General features: G+C 50.9%; 1 pseudogene; it reads right to left on the bottom strand.

Annotated features, from left to right (window-relative positions):
- Nucleotides 1-723: 723 nt before the first annotated feature.
- LOC121045800 lies at nt 724-1,594 on the bottom strand (annotated as a pseudogene).
- Nucleotides 1,595-9,229: the final 7,635 nt, after the last annotated feature.

Genomic DNA, 9,229 nt, shown 5'->3' with positions numbered 1-9,229 from the left:
AAAACACGAGACACATGGAGGGCAATCAATAGAGTGCACGCCCCGATACGATATATTGGGGCCCTGAAAAGGGCCTTTTTGTAAAGCCCCTTGCTGCAGACGGTACTCCTATTTGCCTTGGTGGAAGCATCTTGCTGCAGCTGGCACCTCTGAGCTGACTGGCACAAACACCACACGGAAAGCCTTGCAGCCTACCACGAGAGCGAGTAGGAAACCAGTTCGGCTCGATGGAAGCACCTTACCGCAGCTGGCACTTTTGAGTTGACTGGCACAAACACTGCACGGAAAGCTTTGCAGCCTGCCACGAAGGCGAGCAGGCAACCAGTTCGGCTCGCTGGAAGCACCTTGCCGCAGCTGGCACTTCTGAGTTGACTGGTACAAACACTGCACGGAAAGCTTTGCAGCTTGCCACGAGGGCGAGCAGTGAACCAGTTCGGCTCGATGGAAGCACCTTGCCGCAGCTGGCACTTCTGAGTTGACTGGCAGAAACACTGCACGGAAAGCTTTGCAGCCTGCCACGAGGGCGAGCAGGGAACCAGTTCGGCTCGATGGAAGCACCTTGCCACAGCTGGCACTCCTCAGTTGACTGGCACAAACACGTCACGCGAGATTTTGCAGGCTGCAGGGAAGCGCGCTGGGGCGGAGACCGTCAGCACCACATCTAACGTTGTCCTTGTGCACGAAGATCCTGTCCGACAAGTCTCACCGATTGGCACTAATGCTTCACTGCAGGTGTAATAGCGGGAGTATGACGTGTCCATGCTTGTAGTTTAGTTTCAGGCATTGAATTCCATTCTGGAGATAAAGAAGGGGCCAGATTCTCGTTCAACGTCTGAAGGAGTCACATCGCCAGATGCCAAGTCAAGATGACTGCAGTGGAACTTCAAAAAAATTCCTTGCATTAGGCAAGATGCCTCCCTTGAAGGTGTCACCCAGAATTTCCAGGACGATGATAAGAGAGTTGGCAAGCAAGAAACAGTCACCTTGCTTGACAGGATGTAACACTTCTTCGGCTGAGACGTGGGCCAAGCGTCGGACTTCAGACATTCTTCTGCTGAGCTGCGAGAGTGGCTTGCTGGAGGATCGCAGCTTCTTCTGGATTTTCCCTAGGTAGTTCTCAAAGGGGAAAGCGCGGAAGGTGTCTAGGGGCCCATGGTCCAGGCATTGCTCGGCAAGGTGGCTCAGGGTGTGAACGTTATAAACAAGCTGCTTCTCTCCATACAGCTTGCCAAACTCTTGAACAAAGTACTTGAGCAGCTTCTGGGCAAACTGGTTGTAAACCATCAGGTGATACCAGTATGCGCTGTGCCACATGAAAGATAAAAAAATGTTTGTACTGCTCATCACTCAGTAGGTGCTTGAGAAGCACTGGGCTAACGTAGAGAAGGAAGGTCCGGTACTCCGTCGCCTTCCAATGGTCCAGCTCTTCCGTACCCCTCGGCTTCCTCTGAAAGTGATATGGGAAACACTTGGCCGACTCTCGTAGGCCATCACTGAGGCGGCTGCGCTGATCTCGGCTCAGCCTCTTGCCGTAGCCCTGGCTTACCCAATTTCGTAGCAGTCGCCGCATAACTCCGAGGCATACAAGATGCATGTATTCGGTAGGAAATAAGGTCACCATGTCGACGTCGAGCGAGATGAATGGGGATACACCATTATGATGGTGCTGATTCTCCTGGGACCGGAATGAGGCATCCGTACGTTGTGGTGCATGCAGATCTGGGAATATCTGTCTGCCGATGGTGCGTCAGCCTTTTTGGCTGCAACGTTCACAGGCATGGTAGCCGGTGTGTCCTATTATAGCTTTCACGTAGCTCCTTGGAGGTGCATCACAGACCACCACTGTGAGGCTCACATCTATGTGAACACCCCTGAATACTATACCATTGCAGGTGAGCTTGGCAATTTCCTCCAGGAATGGGTCCAGATACTCTTGCAGGCTAGGTGGCTTTCCAGCACCACAGTACACGCTAACCATGAACGGCGGCGATGACTTGACGTTCGTCACTCGGCACAGTATCGGCCATAAACCAACCTGGCTGCTCCTGTACAACGGAAGGCCATCAATGTTGACTTGCAGCTTCAGCTCACTAGGAACAGGTCCGGGCTTCAAGACCTGCCGGATGCCCTCCGCAAGGCCAAAATGCACAAACGAACGACTGCGGTCGAGATGAGCTTTCCGCTCGGTCCGCATCACTGTCCTCGCGTCCTTCGGAAGGTCAGCGATGCCTCGTCGCCGACAGAATCCCAGAACATCGTTAATGCTTCCGTGCGTCAGGTTGTGCTTGAGGGCAATGACAGCGAGCTCTTCGCTTGCTGAGAGTTCGTGTACCGGAGGTGCATCAGACGATGCTTCAACGAAACTGGGTCCTTCCTCGCACTGCTCCGATTCTCCACTAGATTCGCTAGAGGTGTCGGAAGTCAGAGGGTAATCGTTCGAGATGTGCAGGTCGCCGTCATCGACTGAACTGCAAGTGTCCTCGTCGTCACCCGGACCGCACCCCGTAGGCTGCGGGTCTTCGTCGCGATCGACACTGACAGGAAAACTCCCCTGTCCGCTGCCACCAGCGCAAACGTCGTCTGTGAAGGCTTCGCTTCTTGGTCTCTTGTTGCTCGGGGACTTCGGTGCTACAACTGGAGGCGGAGGCACCGTGGTCTGTGGCGAGATGCCCAGTTCCGCAAGGACCTCGTCATACTCCTGCCTCACGACCCGGCACTTCGTCCATTTGGAGCTCATCATAAAGAAATGAAGCGAACAAATCTCCTGAACCAAGGAAGCTGCTCGCGGTTCCGAGCAGTGAGCAACGGCGAACAACAAAGCCACAAAGCCGACGTGGCTGAGCCAGCCGAGCCAGGCCGAGCTACAGCCGAGCCAACGGTGAGCCGAGCCTGGCCGAGCCGCCGGTTATACATGCCGTGTTCGAAAACTTATTCGATCCTATTTCTGAGTAAAGGTTTTTTACCCCAGGCGTTCTAAAACCTACAAAAATCTACCCGCATTCAGGGTTGCTCCATCGGCTACATAAATGTACTAATAGCCCTTCAGCTGGCAGATGCCGAGCGCTCCGCGCTAGCGGCTTGGCCTCCGTGAGCGATCGGTCACGTGATCCACCCCATGACACGCATTGTTGACACGGGCCATGGTCCAAAATTTACTCGATCTTACTCCAGGATAAGAGTGTTCTACCTTGGCGTTCCAAAACCTACCCGCGTCCAGCGTTCTTCAATCTGTGTTGTCACGTGACACGACCCGCCGGAGTAACTCGGGTTCATTTGGGTAAGATTTGAAACACAGCCACGCGATGCGGAGCCAATCGAGCGTAACGCTCCCAGCGCCACCTCTTTCAGACAGTCTGCTGTCTTGCTGAAAGCATAAGTCCTGATCGAACTTCATGCTTTCATAGAAAATTTTCATAGTTTACTACTTGATTAACGCTGACACGATGAAAACAACTAGAAGTACTTGTACGAGCCGTAGGATGCAATACACCTAATGCTAAATTACCCAAGCATCAAGGTGAATGGAGGGATTGGTGTTCCACGCTCCACAAGGCCTTCCCCGTAATACAGATTCGAAGTAAATAACCAAAAAAGCGTCGACGAACGCGCGTGCAAGATGCAATTTGTTTTAGGCATTTGCTTCAGAAAAGCTACTACTGCTGAGGCCAGCACGTGCGGCGCGTGGAACACCAATCCCTGCATTCTCCTTGATGCATTGGTAATTTAGCAGTAGATCTATTGAGCAATACCAGACAGGTATGCCATAGCCGCTTCGGTGGCTCCGACGCGAGAGCGCCGGCCTACGGATCCCCATGTGGCGGGTTCGGATCCCGGCCGAGGTGCCCGCAATCTGACGGAGGCATATTGCGGAGAAGGCGCCGTGTAACCGAGCTTTCGGTTGCACGTCAAAAGATCCCCAGGTGGTCGAAATTATTCCTCAGTCCTCCGCTGGGGTGTGCCAGATGCCCGTCGTTGGATTGGCACGTAAAAAAAAACCCCAAATTTGACGTATGCCGTAAAGCGATCGTCATCTCCGAAGGCAACTTCCATCTGCGGAGTATTTGGGTATTGTCTTCTAATTATTCCAATTACATTACAGAGACCACACAACTAACAAACGACATACCTAGCTCTTCATCTGAATAGGCGCGCTACAACGTCTTCAACGCAACGCGATATCTTGGGCCTCTTCGCTGGCAAGGCGAACGACTCGGCAATGACTTCGCTGAGAACGGCTGCCTCGTCGTCACTCGAGCAGGAGCTAAGCTCGTATCTTCGTCGATGTTGCTGCGTTTCAGCAGACCTTCTGATATTAACTGCAACAATGTCATCGCCGCAGTATGCTCGGGCGAGTCGGTCATGACGAGAGGAACGAAAGCAGCACAGCGAGAGCCCACCCAGCAATCGAAACAAAGAAGCCGCGAAACCCCTTCGCTCCCCCATGGGAACGTTGATAACGAAACTGAAATGTTGCGACTGACCACAGATCGCACTCTCCCGAAAAGGGCTGCGTAGAGAAATACTCCAAACCGCTGGACGCGCTCGGCGAGCGCACTGCGAGCGCCCGCTATTCGCCATTTGAAGGGGCTAAATTATATTGCACTTTTATCGAGCTTCAAGCATGCATAAATGTATACATCCTCGCACTCTCTTGGATATTTTTGTGGCAAAATTGATTTTCGCTTTTTCGCAGTTATATTTTACTACGCATGCCTTGTAATGTGTCCAAAGGCGGCGCGCTGATCGACCTAGTCCCTTCCCATGATGCGCCGTGGTGCGAGATTTGGAGTTCCGGATGGGTCTTTGTTAGTACAGCGCCTCGTTAGTATTCTTCGGAAACCGCTTATTCGATTCTGCTAAACTTCTAGGTTGCGTGAGTACGTCTGGGGTTCTTGTTTTTCTTTCTCACCTCTGTATTGCTATAAGCCGTTTCCCCATGCGTCTTAGTAAGCGGAATAACTCTGGGCATAGTGAGTCTTTGAGCACGTGTGTACGTCTCCCCCAAAAAGTTTACATGCTAAAATAGCCCGCAAAAATCAGAAACTTGCCATATCACGTTGTAACTTCTCTCGAAAATGTCTTTCACTGGTCGCATTTGCGTACTAAAATTTGAAGTCTCAACTCCGAAAACAAAACAAAACAAAAAAATGACACCCTGAGCCAAAAACGTAGTGTCTAGAGTACCGTCCGACGGTACTCTTGCAGAGCGTTTAAGTGCCGTCCGAAAGTGGGGTATAAAACCAGTTCTCAAAATGAGTTTCTCGAAACGGAGTGTAGCGTAATGGTAAGATGTCTGTCTCATAAGCTAGCAATCCCAGATTCGATCCCCAGTGCGGGATTCCTTTTTTTTTTCTCGAACATTTTATTTTGCCGACGCATTTGGCGATGTTCACATTTATTTTTTTACGATTAGCACAGGAAAAATCGAATGTTGTCACCGAAATTTCGCTGAGCTAAATGGCATAGGTAGCCGGCAATGGCCAGGTGGCGCCACGAGAGTACTGCATTCAGCGCCACAAGCGGAGGCGTCTCTGTTAATGGGGCGGCCAGCAGTCCCCGTGTGCACCTGCGTCCCTGCGTGCCATGTCCCTGGTTCTTTTATGCGGTTTTTTAAGACCATCGGGAGCCTTGATAGGTCCAAGTGTTGAGAGAATATTTTAGAGTCGTCATTTGAACACCAGTTTGAGTTGTCTTCACTACTTGTGGCTGCCCGATCGGTCTGTGCTTCGCTCGTCTCCCAGGAAGTGACGTAACACAACGAGAAGTCAGCGAATGGGTTTATTGCACATCCCGGTTGCCCGTCTTCGAGAGCCGGCAGTCCTGACCCGCCGACCCTAGTTGTCGCCCGTCGTCCGCTCATTCACACTGGAAGCGGATCCGCGTTCGCAAAGCGGTTGCGAATGCGGTTGTATAAATCTCCAGTACAATTGCACGCGCACTCGATGACATCAAGTGCGCGTGCAATTGCACTGGAGCGTGCAATTGCACGCTTCGCACGAGATTTATCTAAAGAATAACTTCAGCATCCTGCTTTCTGCACGCCGTCACATTTGTTACCAGACTCAGCATTAAGTTTGGCTGCTGAAACAAACAAAACTTTGTGCTACGGAAATCCACTATTTGAAAACTCGCAGCTTTGGAAGGTTTTCGTTGCGACCACGCGTGCCGAACGGCATTAGGAGTGCCGGAAGGGGCCGACGGGCCTTTCGCTTGAAGACCTGATCGTCCGATTCTCGACGTCACAGCGAGGCAACAATTGGTCCGATTTTTTCTATCGTATTTCCCTAATGTGGCTGTCAAAGCAACTCGTAATACAACTTCTATAAATATGTTACTTTGCCGAGTAGTCTGCAAAATGAGTTCGTCCGACTACTTTCCAAGCCTGCACATATATTTTCGTTCACTTCCCCCTCCAACAGTTTCTGTAAAATTCACTTACTTGTTGCGTCGCACTGCAGTAATCCACTTCTGTTGCCGTGTCGCTTCCCAAGATCTCGAAGGGAAGCGGTGAAGTTTGGCGCTTGAGTCACTTTCGCGACTGTGGCCGTCTTTCATGCAGCAGTAGCAACGTTTATTTTTGGGGGAACTCTAGGAGTAGGCGAGATGTCACAGGAACCCGGTGAGGTTATAGAGACGTGAAGTTGGGACTTACTTTTACGAAAATTGGTTCCAAAAAAGCTCACGCCGATCCGAGTGCAACGTTCACAGATGGTTTCTGGATGCGCCCGCCCGCAGCCCCCGCGACCCGCGCAGGCCTGGCCTACCCAGTTTCTTTATTCTGCAGCCGCTAGATGGCGCAACGTGTAGAGCCAAATTGCATTGCAGGTTGCCTATGGGAATTCTTTTCCGGTGGTGCATGGGCCACAACGAGGCTTGGTTTGTTGGCTGGACGCCGCGAAGCGGCGTGTACGACGGGGCCAAATGGGTCAATAGTTTTGTAGTTTGCAGCCGCATACCGTCGCCGCGAAGCGGCGTGAACGCAGGCGGGGGGCTGTGTTCACGAGCTCCCCAGTGATACACGCGTCGTCCGACTCTCTTTCGGACGGCACTTGTAGGCGCGATTGGAGTGCTGTCGGACGGCACTGTAGACACAGCCATTTAAAAAAACAATACAGAACTGGTTTTTGGTTAGCGTCTCCTTCCGCTGTTGAAACACACGTAAAAAGTCTCACAACCCTAATATTTAGAGTTGAGACTTCTAATTTTACCACAAAAATGCGACCAGTGAAAGACTTCTGAGAGCAGTTACAACTTGATTATACAAGTTTCTGAGTGTTGCGGGCCATTTTAGCGTGTAAACTTCTTTTAGGGACACCCTACTATTTGCACTGTGGATTTCATTTGCTGGGTTTGACAGAATGTGCCAGGATCCAGGAGCCCATCAGATTGGTGTGGCCCTCATAGTAGTAGCTATTAAGTACTAAGTCACAAAAACATGTGTTAGGAAATCGATGTAGTTCAAGGGGAGCAGAACAATTGATGTGATGGGTTGATGCACTGATCTCTAGGACAATCGCTGGATCATTCTTCCCCCCTTGGTTACTGCAGTGTGAGTGACGCCACCAGACGACCATCTTGCTCATGGGAAAATTTCAGTTTTGCCAGCGTTGCAGAGACTTTCAGCAGCGTGCTGAAGACACGTTTTCTGCTTGTTTGTCGTCATTCGCCGAAGAAGTTATTTAAGACCCTGTGTAAGCGTTAAGACTTTCCGTTGAGAACACATGGAAATTTTTACGAAAGCGCAGTGCCGCAGGAAAAAGGTACAACTCGTCGAAAGCAAGTTTTGCCGGTCGCGCGTCGACGTCAAAGCTTCCTTGGCACGCAGGAGTGCTGCATCTCTGTGCCTTCGCACGCTTGGATACCAATCAAGTTTCAATGCTATGTTCGTGTGTTTTGCGAGTGCAATGCGCGTGAAGCCATATATGCCTCTGCAGCAGCGTTTTACTTTGCTCTGACGACTGTATTTGTAACTTACGGCTCTCGCAGTCCATGAATGAGCTTGATCCAGCGTCCAGTGACAACAAAAGAGGGTGGGAAGGTACATCTTTTTTTACGTCTTTAGACGGTTTACAGGATACCACGCATACAGCTCCTCATCACTGATCGGTGGTCTGACTCATTATCAACGATTGCACGTGGCATCAAGTTTCAGCGTGGCTTGCCTAATAGTGATTGGTCAGCCGATTGCACAGAACCATATGGGTCGCGCCTCAAAAATGTTCAGTCTCGCCATCTTGTACTTTTACCTTCGAAAATCCCCGAAGGAAAAAACCATCAATGTAACGCTGTTTGGCAGTCAATGTTTTCTAGTGGACCGCTGACTGTGCCTGACTGTACGTCAAGCATGTCTGATTGGCCAACAAGTTACTCTGACCGACAGTCAAACTCCAGTCAGACCCCGCTTGTCGGCTTTCTGATAGTTTCCTGGTGGCAGTCGGCCGCCGCGAAATGCCATCAGGATGTCCTGGTGGTGATTCTGACTGTACATCGATTGTCTCTGACTGTACGTCAGAAAGCTTTGACGTGCAGACAGAAGTACGGTCAAAGGACGTAAAGTTCGTTCGGATACCACTATTTCGTCAAATCTATGAATACGAAAAGTAATCTATGCACGAGAAAACGATTTCGGGACGTGAGCCCATAAAACCGCTGACGTCAGAGATGTGACGCGCAACCGACCGACAACCTTGATCAGAAGCCCGCCGAAGCGTCGAACACGACACTTCGCACTTCGCTTCGCCCATAGAGGCTTCGCCGAGCTTTCATGAACGATCGCTCTCGACTCGTTTTGTTTGCCCGCTTGCTCCAACCTGTCGATCCTGCCCGGGCTCTACAATGTCTTATGTTTTAGTAGAATTTCTACTCGACAAGACCCAGCCTGTTGTGAGTTCCGACGATGTAAGGGACTTTAGCGGTGTAGTTGAAGACGACAGGGTGTACCAGGTCTACTGGGCCGGTGATGCGCGAACAAAAGGATCGTTCTACGACGCGAAAGTACTCTACATGGCAGGTGAGTAGAACTGAAGTACGGCGAATGATGTACGAGTGCTTTGCATAACATGCTGACGGCTTAACTGCATTTGCAGCCGAAGCATCTCGTATAAAACGAATAGTCAAATCGAGTTTCTGTAGCGGTGGCGTAGCATAGCGGTTAAGGTGTCCGATTTGTACGCAAGCGGTCGCGGGTTCGATCCGCGGTGGTCGTGCTTTTTTTTTTTTCTTTTTCTCG

This window comes from Ixodes scapularis, unplaced genomic scaffold (genome assembly GCF_016920785.2).
Source record: "Ixodes scapularis isolate PalLabHiFi unplaced genomic scaffold, ASM1692078v2 PGA_scaffold4__175_contigs__length_147842914, whole genome shotgun sequence".
Lineage (NCBI taxonomy): Eukaryota > Metazoa > Arthropoda > Arachnida > Ixodida > Ixodidae > Ixodes > Ixodes scapularis.
This window is presented reverse-complemented; position numbering and strand designations above follow the sequence as displayed.